The sequence below is a fragment of the Rhipicephalus microplus genome, chromosome 10, assembly GCF_043290135.1.
Source record: "Rhipicephalus microplus isolate Deutch F79 chromosome 10, USDA_Rmic, whole genome shotgun sequence".
In the NCBI taxonomy this organism is placed as follows: Eukaryota; Metazoa; Arthropoda; class Arachnida; order Ixodida; family Ixodidae; genus Rhipicephalus; species Rhipicephalus microplus.
Window position 1 is genome coordinate 75,928,757 of NC_134709.1, and position 16,418 is coordinate 75,945,174.

A 16,418-nucleotide genomic window follows, 5' to 3' on the forward strand; every position below is an offset into this window, starting at 1 on the left:
TAGCCAATGGCGGAGTACGCAGCTTGTAGAGCTACAACAGGATTGTGACTTACACATAGCCTCGTTTGCGCCTAACACTGAAAACAAAGCTTCGTCCATGACAGTATATATAAATCATACATTTGTTGATGCAAAGAAATACAAACCAACAAGACCGTGGTAGATAAAACAGTTTTTGTGTTGTACAAATATTTGTTAACCTTACAATGTATCAGTTGACACGTGTTACCAATTTTTATGGCGGGCTATGGACTTTGACGTTCTAATATTATAACATTAAAGAAACGTTTTCTTGATTTTGTTCATAGAAATATTCTTCAAAGCAAGTTAAAATGGGCCTTGACTAAAACATTTTCCTAAAGAAAATTCACTAAAGACAGCTAAAATATTGTTTGCCAACTAATACGCTTATTTTGATGTGACAAATTTTGCTTGCTGCCTGTACTTTGTACTAATATACAACCGCTTTGACACTGTTTTTAACAGCCAGCTTAACCACTCAACCAATGTACAGATGTTAACAAGGTATCGGTATAAGAAATACACAAGCAAGCAAACGTTTCAAATTTCGCGCGCTCTTTCACATTTCAAATTTCGCGCAATTACGCGTAATGTGATTTTGTCATTTTCAAAGGTAAAAAAATATTCTATGCAATACGCACTAGCGTATCTTCTACCTTCACTATTTTTTACTTAAAATTTAAGCAGAAATACTCTATTTACTTATCATATAAAAAGTTATGTGCGCAAATGCGGATCGGTGGCGTCAGCAGGACAAAAATGGCGGTATCTTCCTAGAGGCCGCAACGGCCGTGTGCCGAGCGTTTAAAGTCGATTTTTTAAGTTGTTCAAAGTGTGCTTGCGCTGTCTTTCGTGTTCTGTCGGTGCTGCTTGTTACGAAGATGCACTATACTCAAGAGAGGACCGGCTGCTTTGTACCGTCGAGCGCTCGCCAAACTAAAAAGGTAGGTGGATGTTTCTGCTGTCGACGCTTTGTTTTTTGCTTCTCCGGCCAGGCCGCGGCGTGCCCGATCCAGGCTGTTATGCTCCTCCCGCGGTTAAAACCGAAAGCGCTATAGTATAATAATGTTGTAAACTAAGGTTTTTCTAGCTGGTAGACGATAAGTGAGTTTTTAATAACGTAGCGAGCCTGCTGGCGTGTCTGATTTCATTAGGCTCAAGTCTAAGCTCAGGGACGTTACGCGCGGATGAATTTTTTCTGTGAGGAAGGAGGTTAAAGCAATGTGCGCTGTGATGCTGTAAGTCGGCGGGCGATGCTCTTCACGCTATGAATCACTATATTTTTGCAATGCCGTCGGACGCCGTTCGGGGACGGCGCATGGAAGCCGTAAGCGTCGTCTGTGTGTCGCGTGCGTTGGAGTATTCCGGTGATTCGCGTTGAATTAGATCTTTCCGTATTTAATTTAGAAGAATGGAGAAAAGTAACGTGGTGTCCGCGTTGGTATTTACGCGGCCTTGTTCGTTTTCTGTGCCAAAGAAGTGTATGAAGAAAGTTTTATATGTTACTCGTCCTCTTTTCAACAGCTACATGATCATTAAATGTGTGTGACTACTATAAGGTAGATGTGTTTTCCTGTGTGACCAAATGTGTTTGCATCCACCGGGCACGTATAACATTAAATTACCATGATATTCAGCTTAATTAAGTGTGCGTAAACTTGACGCAGCGTGCTGTAGGTGCGGTTCTCAAAGCGTGCAAATACGCCTGGGTCAATACATTTTCTCTATGAGTGGCCGAATATACGTACCTTAGCTGTGCAAGCGCTAGGTTGAGCAGTAGTTCACTCGTTCGAGTGCAATTTTGGTGGTACTGCTTGTTCCCCCCTGCTCACATATCATTGCATTCTTCTGGTTTGTAAAAGAATTGTGGGCGCTGCAGCCCGCTTTAGAGTTAAAACTTTGCCGAATACCTATACGTCTACAAACATTCTAAAACTAAGTTATACCAAAACTTCCGATGACACTTTCGAATACAAGTGTAATGCTTTATCTGATATCATAAATTCTTTATGACCTCGCTGCAGATTTACAAGTGACCTGTGATATGTGCAGTGTATGAATGCCTAATCTATTGCTCAAAACACAATAAGGTTATACATCACAGTATGCGTGCATATGTTGCTGCTGACTTGCAAACTTAGACATTGTATTTATCTAAGAATGAACAAATCTAAACTGCCATTTTTTGAAGATGTACGCATCAGACCAATTGCATAATATCAAAAATAATGTTCACCAAGTGATTGTTGTTTACTGCCTTGCACCAACGTCACTAAAACCGCCTTGTTGGTACTTAGACCACATGGTAGGATGCAAGATTCATGACGTCATATTGAATGTTAATGTCACATGATATGCAAGGTAAATTGTTATTAGCATACAGAGGCCAATAACGTTATTGTCTCATCGTTATCATAATGAAGCAGGTTAGGCAATATGTGATTCTGCTGCCTTTACGTCATGTTGGGAAACCATTACGTTATGTAGCTATCTGCAGTGTCTGAGATCCTGGTTGCCGGTCAATATTGCAGAAGATTGCCTGCTTCATTGTGATGGCATGGGGTTCAAGATTGATGTTTTGTCTTAGCGTTTCCACTTTTCCTCCCCTATGGTCATTAGACAGCTTGTGCTGTTTGATTAGAAGTGAGGAGTAGTGCCTTTTTAGCCAACCAGAACAATTTAGATCAATGATCACTATGAAGCAGCACACAATATTCATTTAGTGAGCTCAATTTCAGGCAAATTATAAACGTCCGAATGTTAGCCGTTTGAAGGAAGCTTTATTCGTTGAACTCATGAGAATAAATGGTAGAGAAGGAAAGGCAGGGAGGTTAGCCAGACCAGCAAAGACGGTCTATCATCCTACACGGGGGAACAGGGAGATTGAAGTCCTGTTGGAGTGGTCTAGTCGCTAAGGTACTCGGTTTCTAACTCGAACGTCGCAGGATGATATTCCGGTTTTGCTGGCTGCTTTTTCGATAAAGGTGAAAATGCTGTAAGCCTGTGTTCTCGGATTTGTGTGCACGTTAAAGAACCCCAGGTGGTCGAAATTTCTGGAGCCCTCCACTACCTTGGTAAAAAATTCATGTGTCAGTATTGCTTTAATTTTATGCTTTATCTGCAGTGGATGCATATGCGCATATGGACATGTATATGTAGTGGTATTGCAATTTTACAGAATAAAATATTCATATGGTGCATATTGCATGGCATTTACTTAAGAAACACATCACATGGGTATCATAACTACAGAAATGCAAATGTGCCTCTATGGATGCACTCGTGCATATATTTGGTCAGCTTCAAGAAAAGAGTTTATCGATTGCAGGCAACAGCATTACTCACGCATGCTTATCTCTTAATTACGTGCAGTCGATACAGCTAAAAGGGGTCTTCATCTAAAAGTTCTAACTTCATCTTCGTGCATGAGTGAGCTATAAAGGTGAATGAAAATTCACATGTATGACATCGACATGAAAAGCTCTGCAGCAGCATGTTTTTCGTTGTATTTATACTGCAGCATGCCCATTTTGTATTTCTCAGTTGCGTGCCACTAAATATATGTTGGCCATGCGTTTCTAGCCATTCACTGCAATTGGGCAAGCAGCGCATGCAGTCTAGACAAACCTCACTAAAATAATTTTTTTTGCACTGGTGCAGAAATTCTTCGGCACGGTCTGTCATTTCATTTGAGTGAGGCTGCTCAAGGAAATTTCCTGACAAGGTCAAGGAGCCCAAGCACCAGCGAACTCTGAACCATTGTTTCAAGCATCAGCTCTGTTCAACCTGCTTATGCGCTGTGCCTCACCAAGCTACTGGACGCTGCCTACTTATATGAAGTGCTCTTCATATTCTCCTCAGTTTGGCAGCAGTGTGTGTGGTCTTCACAGTGCTTGCCAAAATAATTTTTGCACAGGTGAGACACTTATTTCCTGCTTTAATTGTGTTAGTATTACTACATGCACTCCTGCCAAGCAAGAGTACCAATGTTTCCTGTGAATTGTTTGTCATGGTAAACAGAGGATTTCAAGCACAAAATTCATACTGAACTTTGGTCCTCCAAGAAGTGTGGAATGAAGGTGGTGACAGTGTCAACGCACTCTCTTTAGAAATAAAGGCTTTGCATGAAAAGCCTGTCGCACCTTGAAACAGGCACAAAAAACTTCCAGGTGAAAATAAGCAACTTCAGATGAAAATGGAAGAATTTACACTGTATTCAAGGTTGAACTATCCGACATCAAAGGCGTCTCAGATGAGGGTTTTCTTTTGACGCTGTCCGAAATGTTTGGGCGATGATGGAAAAACCATTACTCGTGATGATATTGACACTGCAGACAGAGTAGGAACAAACAAGCCTAGTTTGAAAAAAATAATAGTGCATTATGAACGATGTTACAAATGAAATGTTCTGGATAAGACAAAAAACTTACGTCTGTCTACAGTGGCCTTTCCTTTTAGATCAAGTAGTCCTATTTATGTCAACGAACACTTGACAAGACAAGGTAAGCAGTTAGTGAGAGCACGAATGCAAAAAAAAACAAGTTGGATGGAGGTACATTTGAATGCAAAGCACGAAATTTATAGCAAAAAAAAAAATTGGAAACATTAGCAATTTTAAAGACTGCCTTCTTAAAAGATCTGGCAAAATGCTGTGTTGATGCCTTCAGAGCCACACTTTTCTTGAGCTTGCAATGTCAGTAAACTATGACTGACGTGGCAGAATTTTGATACCTAGATAGTGAAAAATTGATACCTAGATAGTGAAAAAGGCCACCAGCTATCTTCAATGCCTTTACCTTAAATGCTCTTAGCATTATAAATAAGACTAGTAGCCTGTGTCTCTATTTCGATGACATGCCGGTAAAATTTGATGCCATTCTTTTGACATAATCCTTGTATTTTTTGTGCAATATAGCCCACCAAAAATACCAGGGTACAATTATCATGGCATTGTGTAGTTCATGAAATGGGGAAATGGAATAGCGCTGTACATCTAACGTTAATTTTTGGCCGATGTCAATAGACTTCCGTGTGTTAAGCCCTGTGTTGAGTGTCTAGTAGTCAACTTGGGGGTTTCATTTTGCAGCAATTAGCGCGCCTCCATTCGGTCATAAGTAGGAATTTTGAGTTTCTGGAAACTAGGTAACTTGATTTTTCAGTCACAGATGCACAGTCGATTTTTTGCTCACAACCAACAGGGCAGACGCCGGCGGCGGGTTTTCTGCGACACGAGCTCTTCAATGCTATCATGTTAAAAAGCTGACATAGGCAGCATTGACCAAACGAATGCAAAGAATAAAGTCAAGTGTCCTAGCAGGAATCCAAACCTAGTATTCTGCTTGGTAATTAAGTATTCTACCACAGAGGCATGCCCGGCCTCGGTTATACTTTCCAAATAGTCTCAAATGTTTGTGTAACATCAACTGCCGTTGCAGTACTGGCTATCAAATTTTATAACTATTACATGTGCACTCCTATGATGCAGCCGTGAGGTCGAGTCAAAGTCAATTGTAGTCAGGCACCATCCTGTGAAGTATTTGTGTAGCAGTGTTGAGGGCTACCATCGGCGCGAGTGCCAGCGCAAACACCAGTGCTTCATACCAGCCTACCACTTCTAGTGTGGCTAATATCCATGTTTCTGTTGGCATCGTTACGAAACAGCAAATAACTGCTAATGTTGTCAAAGGTGTGACATCTCCCCATAGCAAATGAAACATATGCGGCTGTTTAACATATGTGTGTGCGAGACTTTGTACTTATATTGAGCTCCACTTCATAAGATCGCTCAATAAAAAATTAAAATACATGTTATGCATGTTTCGCATAACATCGATTACCAAAGTATGTGGGGTCTGCCAAATTTTTAGCATCAATTTTGTAAACTAAATGCTATCATAAACAATTATTTATTGAACATGAACAGCTGGACTGCAACATAATAAGTTTTAGGTATTAGGAAAACTGAATATGTTCATGACTACAGCATACCTAACAGGCAAATACTAGTACTACATACATGACACACTATTGTAGAGCTAGACTAGAATATTGCTTATTGGCACTTTACAATTCTTTAAAAACCCTAATTAACTTCAGTGCCTTCTTCGATTTGTTCAAATCGGATGTGCGCAATCACTTGATGAATAGCTTTTTTACTCAAACCTAACTCATGTTTCACGTGTGCACCATGCTGAATCATTGCTCAGATGTTTCTTGTGTATAAGTTTCCTTTCTACTATGCTGTTTGTTTTTTATGTGAAATCTGTTGTACGTGCTACCCTCTGTAGGCCCATAGGTACTGTCAAGTTGTTTCCACAGTTTTTTGCCTGGGGGACCTCCAACAAGCATGTTTTCCGTTAAAAACAAAGCGAATTTCGATGCTGACTTCTACTCACATCGAACTAAGAACACTCCAGCATGACAACGCATATTGTATCTTGGACAGTCTGTCTTGTGAAACTCTTAGTGATTACTTCTGTCTTTATTTTAGGCTTCCGGGTGCGGATGTGCTGTAGAGAAGGAGCGCCCTGACCACACTTTTGTAAAAGGAACCAAAGTCGCCTGGGCAGCTGAAGATGGATTGTGCAAGTGTTTGAATGATCACATTATATTAATCCAACACCACTTGCATTACTTTGCCAATATTTGTGATTTTGTAACACACAAGTTTAGAAACACACACACATATATAAAAGGAGAGCTGTAAATAGGCCTTGAGCAAGTTTGTAGTCAAGGCTTTTAGCATGATGACCAAAGCATGTTATATAAGCCCACATGTTTTACCACACACCTACTCTCCAATCTATTTTCTTTTTCAATTTTGTGGGCATCGGCAGCATCCTCAATAAGCGCCTTTGGACTGCTGGTGCCTCTAACTTATATTTTGTTGTTCTAAATAATTTATTTGTTACCTACTATGCAAGGAGGGAAGTCAGAATGCTAAAAGTTAAAAAAGAAGTCTCGTCACAAAAAAGATGTCTGCTCGTAAGAAAAAAGATTTGAAGAAACAGAGGATTGATCCTCACTCACAAAGATCTCACCATTACAATCGATGCAGAAGGTCATAGCTCATGTTTACTATTGTCAATATTTTTCGGTTGTATGCTATGTACAATAAAATAGTGACTATTGGAATCATGTTAATTTATTTGTCATAAATTTTTGTTGGGGCCTAATATCTTGCATTCTCACATGCATAAAAGCTCACGTCTGCTACACATAATTTAAAAGAGCGCAATGTGGTAAGGTTTTGTATTTAGTGCATATTATTTGTGTGTCTTTCAAAGTGAGTATATGGCATTTGAAATAATCACCAGTATTCGAAACTTGTGAATTTTTAATTTGCAGGCATGCATGTTTGTATGATGACCAAGCATCCATAAATTGTGCATGCATGTGTGCAGCAAGGGGCCTTGAATAGATTACATTCATTCTGGACCAAAAATGGGTAGCACAGGCCATATACGCACTCTGAGATCAATTTCATGATTATTAAAACACACATATTTATTCAATATAGCTTGCTTTAAGGTATATATTTACATATTGTCTACTTCCACCTTGAACATTGCACCATGCATCCGGCACTTTGCCGAGCGCTTCTCGAGGGCACTTTGGTAACTAGTACACAAACGTACAGACAGCTGTAAGTGGGCCTCCACTTTGTTGACTGCTGGAGAACTTGGTTTCGCCAAATCACACTTCCTTTGTGGTGAAGCTAACTTTGCTCTTGCAACAGTACCAGCTTATCTAAAATTTGACACTGTTCTTTAGAAGTGCAGCTTGTTCTATCCAGAGCAGCCAAAAACGAAAACATAAACAGCACCTGGACAGGGTAAGGCACAATTGCAGCACTTTTCGATAACAGTGCCGGATTCTCTATTTGCCTACACATAGAGAAAGCAAAGCACTGGAGCCAACTTACCAGTAGCTTCACTGCAGGTACACTGTGTTTTAAAAGACGATGATGCAAAAGCCCCACCTAGAGCTGTCACTGTGTTTCAGTGCTAGTTTCATAAGCGCCTGCGGAAGGCACTCTGTGGAGGGCCGGCCGTGTGCATGGTGCACGTGTTCAGGGTGGAATGGACGACTTAGTACATGTGTTCAAGTACTAACAAACTGTATGTGGGCTGTCACTCAGCATGGTCTACAGAGTATACAGCAATCTGCATTTTTAGCCATCTCCAGCGTCAACCCTAGATTTGGCCCACTGGTACGTCGATGTGGAGCACCCTTCCAGCACCCATTTGAAAGGGTGTTATGACATCACAGCACCTTTTTTTAAAGGGTGCACTCATTACACCCTTCAAAATTCTTGCTCTGCACCCTTTCCTTAAGGGTGCTGAGCTCTGCACCCTTTCTCAGCACCCTTTTTTGAACACCCAATAGGGAGCAAAGGGTGTTCGTCTGGCGACAAGCTCATTTACACCCTTAAGGGTCAGAATTGGTTTAGTGTGTAGCACAGACGCGGGACAGGCTGCTTGGCGAATAATCTAGCCGGCTGGCGTAAAGCTCGAAGCGTAGGCTATCATCAATGTTTATTAACATTACTTTCTGCCATTATGCCTACTTATCGTCGAGGTAACGATGACTTTTGTGTCTGACTTGTTGAACAACATTTGGTATTCCCGCAAGCAATATACGTGCGGTCGCTCAACCGCACATGTTGTATTTAGTAATGCATGGCATTTCCGAGAAATTTTTCGTGCAGTAGTTTTCTCTAAAAAAGAGCGAGTAAAAAGAGTGTCTTTTTGTCCCACAACAATAATCGTCATCTATGTTGCGTTCCATCCTTGTGCTATCGCCCCACGCCAGGTACATTCCGGTCACAATCGACATGCCCATTATCAGGGTCACATTGCATTCTCGATAGGAAAGTGGCCAGCGCCTAGTTTTCAAGAAAGGAAGCGCACGCAAGCCTGATGACGATCATTGTTGTGGGACAAAAAGATACCCTTTTTACTCGACAGTTTTTTAGAGTGCAGTCATTGCTTGGGCTGCATGTAGCCTGGAAAAAAAATTCGCAACGTGGCATCTTGCCACGTTGTTATCTCAGCTGGTACATAGCGCCTTAAAATCGCATGGCACGGCTTCGCTTGCACGCAAAGTGCTACTAGGGAGCTTTAGAATAACGCTTGCAGGCGCTGCGGGCGTTGCAGACGTAGTGGGCAACGCACGATATTTAGAATAATGTTTGCCCCTCCCAGGGAACAATTCAGGGACTTTAGCTGTCCTGCAAACTCAAGTGCACGGAAACTACACAAAGCCTCAACACCAGCGTTTGCGGGCATTTGCGGGCCGCACACGCCACCCTCTTTTTCGAATTTTCTGTGGGTGGGCCGCGGACGCGAACGGCGGCTCAAGTACGACGCATGCGCAGTGGCAGCGACCACACCACGAGGGCTCACGGTGCGCTATTCTAAAACTCTATAATAAGAACTAAAGCGAGCTAAGGTTATGGGGAACAGATTTCAAACTTCCTTTACTCTGCGTCGCATTTTGCCTAGCATGCAGAACGTCTTCCTTCACGTTACCGTTTACGAAGGGTCATGGATATGGTGGAAAACAGCAGCGGCATACGAAAGTGACAATGGCTGCTTCTGTTGATTGCCTTCGGTCAAGTCATAAGTATTTTGTAGTGCAGACCCGGACATCACTTTTCCAAATGCCCCTTGGTTCTTTCAGGCCGGTAAAAATGTCCGTTCACAAGGGTGAAGAGTAAGCAAGCTACAGCTTGTACTTCACAAATGCTCACGGGGCACCACTTGCTTCAACGTGGCGTACCATATTCCGGTGTTCTCGTCGGTTGCTGAAACACGCTCACTTCCGAAAAGTAAACAAAAAAAATGCCAGGCCTGCGCGCAAGGCGCGGCACAGTCACAGCGAAAGCTAGAAGAACGGCCTTGCACAGCATTTTCTAAACACTCATTGTGTAACTGGTGCAAGCACACTTTCTTGGTGGCAACTGCGACATTAAGTGTAAAAAAATGTTAGGATAGTAGGCGGGCATTCACTATGCTATTTTCGTTATTCTTCTGAGAAGCGTAGTATCCGCTAAACTATCACGAGAAATTTGTGCCAATTGTTCATGCAGTGGCTGATGACAAAGAGGAATTGTGTCTGAAGTGGGTATGCGCCGCTGCTAATAGCTGAACAAAAACAATTTTTGTATTAGGTTGGAGCACTGAACGACCCATTCGTTACGCTATTCGCATTGTGCGAAGACTGGTTATTCTCTAGCTCTTTTAAAACGCTTTATAAGTCGTATTAGGCGATTGCTTTCCTGATATCAAGCCTGCCTTTCCTGAAATCAAGCCTGTCTGGCTCAGTGATAGAATACTTGGCTGGCTCCCAGTGAACCCTGGTTTCCGCCTTACTGTGTCATTAGTATTAGGTTTTTTTGCTAAGTTCACGCAATGTGATTACAAACACCAGTGGCAGCGGTGCTACGGTGCTGCGCGCAACCCGAGTTGTGTTCTCATAAGAGCTTTCGCTGTAAAACTTAATTTGCGTGTGTAGTTTTCACATTTATCGGCACATTTTACGACACATCGGCTCATACTCGACATCGCAAATCACCGCGAACAACCTTAATCGGCTCCACTCATGGGTCAGCTGCTCCACGCAGCACGCCAATTCGTTTGAATCATTCCCGAACCGCAGTGCCACCGGCTCAGTGCCCGTTTTCTACTTTGCTCATGAAGCAGCGCACAAAAAACACAATCACGCACGCGTAATGTGGACAGAAACACTAGCGCTTGTATTTGCATCTTCATACGAGTGAGTGGCTGTCTTTGCAAGCACAAAAAATTATTAACTCTGTAATGTCAATACTGTTGTGGCAATAGAATGCCTATTTCATAGTTAATGTAATTTTTTTTCAAATATCTCTCTCTATAAATGGAAAGTGAGAATCAAAGATAACAAATCAATTGTCAATAGTCTAGAAACACGCAAACATTGGTCATCGTCGTATATGAATGCCGCTTTATTGTTACAACAGCTCCGCAAAAATATTAAGAGGAAATAAACCTCAAACCGAATCTAACCAAAGTTGGAGCCTAATGAAAGCGTACTAAGGCTTGTAATCAGTGGTTGCTCCGTTTTCTGACTGCTGCCTATTGTGGCGTGAGACCTGAATAACGGGTGCTGAAGACGCTTGTGCTCAAAAGCAATTGGATGGCTGAGGAAAGACATCGAAAAGCTATTCAGTAAGCCTGCATTGCTCCACTTCTAAGCTTGAAGCATGAATGCTGGCTACACCAACGAAGCCTTGCCATTGGTGGTTCCAATTCATTAGGAAGCATTCATTGTGTCTGTGTCTGCTATATACAGAAAAAAATCAAGCTTCCATATATCCCTCTCTCAAAATCCTCTGTAGGTACGGGGAGAAGTAGGAGCCAATTAGTGTGGTGGAGTGGTGATACTGGTAGAGTAATGATGGCTTGTGAAAAGCCCACGAGTGGAGTGACAATCGATGATGTGCTGATAAAACTCAGAACAGGTGTTTACGTATACACTGATATACAGACACATCGCCAGCGTTCTAGAGAACAGCGTTACACATCACCGACGCGTACGCAGCTTAAATCTGATGATGGTAATATCTCAAGTTCTTTCTATTTGCTGTGGTGATGGTAACGGTGATAGCAGTAGCAGTACTGGTACTAAAGCAGTGGCAGTAGTAGTTGCTGCCATGATGTTTTAGTGACTAAGGAACTCCGCTGCGGACCCGCAGATCGCGGGATTGAATCTCGGTCGCGGCGGCCACACTTCGCTGATGGCGGAAATGCTGGAGTCCTGTGTGCTGGAATTTAGGTGCGCGTTAACAAAACCCAGGTGCTCGATATTGCCGGAGCCCTCCCATGCAGCGTCTCTCATATAGATATGGTGGTTTTGGAGTAAAAAATGAACAAATATTGTTACCTATAATTTTATTTTTAGTAGTAGTAGTAGTAGTAGTAGTAGTGGCAGTAGCAGTAGCACTACAATATGATATTGTTTGCTGCAGCTAACTAGAAGCGATGCTCATTTAAAGTGTTCATTGAGCCTTTGCCAGTAATTAAGTCAAGCTTACAGGTTCTTCAGCAAAGTAAGCTAACCATAAAGTCCTCAACACGGGCACGTTTCTACAGTGAGCAACTCAAGTGTGTCATATACCTGAAAATACAAAGAGGCATCCGCACAGCTTCAAGTACTGTTCGTGTTATTTTGCGACACGTTTTCCAACAACATTCATCAGTAACTGTGGATGACATCTGCGCAACAATAATACACCTTTCTAAATGTTAAGCAGTATTTAAACAATACTAGGCATTTATATAATTTTTCAAAGAAAAGTCTAATCTGCCGTGAAATGTTCACCCATAGCTGTGAATCCATTATGTTTTTTTTATTAAAGTGATTTCAAGAACCTTCTTCTTGCTGGCACTTATGTTCTTGAAGGTTGATTCCCTATTTCGCATCAAACGACCTCTAAATGGGATCACATCTGTGGGATGTTACAAACTTGTTATTATTTTGCTGTAAGATAAATATTTTTTCTATTCGGCTATGCTTATTTCAACTATTTGCGCTCGTATTTCAACTGAAAGTGAAATTGCTGTTTTGTAAATGTCACCACTTCGGTAGGTGTCAATACTTTTGAGCACATATAATTTTCTATTGCCGCTTTACAAACCTATCGTGTTGTTGGTTGACGAAATCTCATAAATTTCTTTTTCGCGAGTTTCTGTCTTATATTGAGAGACATAACGACTCAAAGATCTTTTTCATACTTGGTCCTTTTAGTCCCAAAACAGACACGGTTCGCTTGAGCATTTACATACATCTACTAATGAAACTTCCCATTGTCATTTATGAGCGCTAATTACATATTGTATTCGCAGCAACACTTTGTTTCTTTTCCAACTTGTTATAGGTATTACACTTAGCTTGAGCAATTCATTTGAGAAAAAAGGCGTTGTAGATATGCAATAAACATGAAGAAGAACGAACATTTCAAACGTTTGGTGTCAGTTGAAGCTTGTGTTCATCTCCCTTTCTGTTGACTCATTTTGATGCGTTTTAGGGTCAATGTAGTAGTGTTTTTTTTCATCTACTACCAATTACCACTGTTAAAGTGTACCTAAATACTTGGCCATAATATGAAGAGTTCACTCTTTTTTTCGGTTATTGTAATGCATTTTATTCATGAAAAAGTATAAGTTCCGAAATTAACATGAACAAAGGACAAAAGAGAATCCAAATTAGGAAATGAATAACAATTGCGACGGCTGCATAGGCTTTTTATTTCATTTTTCCTAAGACCCAACTATTTAACGAGTTGCTGTGAGTGATTATGATTGCAGACGTTTCCCCTCAAATTTTACATCTAGTCTGAACTAACAGTAACAGGAATGACAACTTGCATTCGGGCATTTGAAGCACGAAAAAATGTACAAATACTGAAAATATCCTATAATCACCATTGTATAATCACAATATTTCGAAAGGTTACGATAATTTCCGCTCTAAGGCATCTTCACCAAATACATTCAGTAGCAATGTCACGTGGAGAAATGGCCTTCTCAAGACCATTTCCCCAAAAATTTCCGCCACAGTCTGTGGGCCTATTCCCGCATACGCTTCTTGCTGGAATTCGTTCCTTTTGTTTTCAAATGCTAAGAATACCAAGCTCGAATGCCCACAGAACAATGCGAACTTTACTGTACTGGAGTTCAGCAGCGTTGGTATGCGAACTCCTGTCCCCGTAACTCACCACGCCCTGTGTTAACGTAGAAGCCGTAGTCGCTTGCTTTGTAAGCTTCATGAAAGAATGACTTCGAGAGGCTGAACAGGTAATGTATGTCTCCTTTCAGTTGGTTGCTTTATAGTCATGGTAAGGAGAAGTTCAAAGTCGAGGATTTGTCCCGCGGTTCTCTTCTTGGACGTGACTACAGACAAACACGCGCTACCCGTACTAGCGTGTCTAGTGACTTCTCGAGTCGAGAACGGAGTACCATCCTAGCTAACATTCAACTTCCGAATTCCACCTTCCCGACGACGTTCCAAGTAGAAGCACATGCCTCATACTCTTCCCCAAACTAATCTCTGCACAAATGAACTTTGTGAACCAGAGTTTGTACGAACGAGTAAGATAGCTTTACAAATAAGACCTGCTAGTCGGGACGTGATTAATGTCCTAATCGCGTCGCGTAATATATATGAAATATATGCAATATAGAATGTGCAAGTGTCTTTTCCTTTGTTCGGAACCTACATATTCCGAGCTTACGTATTGAGAACTTACCTGTTCAGAACATGCCGACTGCTTTGCAGTGACGTTACGATGACATACGTGGCGACGGTATGTTTGGGAGAGGGGTCTTTTCATGGTGAAAAGCCATTTATAGGAGCTTGCTTCTTCGTCCCGTGGCTTGACCCATGTCGGCGGCGTGTACACTAGTGTTGCCTGTAGACTTCTGCGGTTGCGCTCAAGCTCGCTTCTCCGGTAATTCTAACAATGCTGTCTAGATGATGTGCTACCCTCCCCCCCTCCAAGAGTTAAAATCCCCAAAGCGTCAGTTTTAGATAGCCCGCGTGGTGGCCTCCTTCAAGTGGATTGGAAAGAAAGAGAAGTGAAAAGAAAGGTGTGTCATGCTAACTGTGGAGGTCCCCTCAACAACACCACAAGGGAGATCGGTAGTGGGACAGAGAACGGAATATGAAGGAGAGAGGAAAAGAAAAGAGTGTCAGTAGTGTTTAGTGTGGCTGCGCGTGAACGCGCGATGCCTTCCGAGGGGTTGGTTCTGCGGTGATTATAAAAATTCTCACTAGATGGCGCGCCATCGCTTATGAGGGCGCACACCACTCTCGGCACGTCCGCTTCCTTTCTCTCCACCGGGAGCTCACACTCTGAGCGCACTTCCTCACCGCTCGGCTGCATGTACAACCCACCAGCCAACGCAGCAGCCCGGCGGGCTCGCAATGCAGTTGCAGCTCGTGCTCGCCGCTAAGACCTTGCGGGGAGAGCCCGGGAGGCCGATGCTAAGAGGGCTCGCTTGTGAGCAAGCCTGGAGCTGTGGGCGAGCGAGGCAGCAGCGGTGAAGACTCTCCGTCAAACGAAGCCGGAGCTGCCAGTCAGCGAAGCAGCAGCAAAGAGGGCTCGCCGTCAAGCAAACCTGGAACTCCGGGCCAGCGAAGCAGAATACAGAAGCGGCGGCAAGATAAGCCTGAAGGGGGGGGGGGGGGGGGGGACGGCCAAGCCTGAAAAGCATCCGCTACCGGACGGCGCCGATGCACCATAAAAGCACGACTTCCTCGACTCCACCTTTGGCCACAGCTGCGAAGTATGCGACCGCTCGTGGTTCGACAAGAACATTACCACAATCTCTAGCATCTGCCTCGAGAAATAGCGCACCAACGCCGTCGCAGTCCCTCAACGAGAGGTCCCGGTTGCTGATAGCTTATGTCTGTGGAGGATTCGTGGCTTAACCGATCATTCGTCATTCACTTTGGGTTTTTTTTTTGTTGTTACTTGACTTGTACCCGAGTTTAAAGAAAATTTTTTGTCTGATGGAAAAAAATGGTTGGACAACTATTCACTAAGAGCACTGAAGTTTCATTGCCTGCGGGAGCATGTAATAGCACCGATGTTCGAATTATGAAATGACAGCTCACTACATGAAAAAACAACGAAAGAAAAGATTTCAGTTCTAAGCGTTTTCAAGTCAATATATGTGAGGGAAGTAATAATAAAAATCCAGGAATTTGTGGCTACTGCTGAGGCTTGTGTGACATCAATTGCTTTGCTGGGCGTTGTAAATTTGACCTTCGACTGTCGAAAGTTTGAAAAAAAGGCGTTTGTGCTTGCAGCGTCTTTGCACTTTATTCAGGCCACAGTGAAGTCACGCTGCTTTCGAAATCCAGACGTTAAGACATTCAGAGCCGCAAAAAACCTTTCACTGATCAACAAAATTCTATTTATTGCACTGCATCGGCAGCTGCTTTCAATGCGTGTGGGGTTTGCTGTTTCAATTAGATCACCTAATTATTTTCAATTATTATCCTGGTGTTCAATCACTCCATGCATGGCGTGAGCTTATGCTCCAGTAATAAATGTACCCAATGAACTCCTAACCTAAACCCGAACCATCTATGGCATAGAACATCTATTTTTCAACACACGTTGCCTGAATTGTCAACGCCTAAACGGAGGTGGTTTGAAGAGAAACAAGAGCGAAACCCGTCTCCAGTGACAATAAGAAAAAAATAATGGTACAGAGAAAGGTACGTTTACCAACATTAAAAAACTGAAAGAAAACAGTCTTGTCGCACACAGACTGGAAGCGGCAAATAAGCAAAGAGAAATACGGAGCCGGGGTTTCTGATTGTATCCAAGGAATCAGGAAAGAAGA

General features: G+C 42.4%; 1 long non-coding RNA gene across 1 annotated transcript; it reads left to right on the plus strand.

Moving 5' to 3' along the window:
• Positions 1 to 796: 796 nt before the first annotated feature.
• Positions 797 to 6,649, plus strand: LOC142774769 (uncharacterized). Its single transcript, XR_012886554.1, has 3 exons — positions 797 to 965; positions 3,682 to 3,937; positions 6,512 to 6,649. It is a non-coding gene; the product is annotated as an uncharacterized LOC142774769 (long non-coding RNA).
• Positions 6,650 to 16,418: the final 9,769 nt, after the last annotated feature.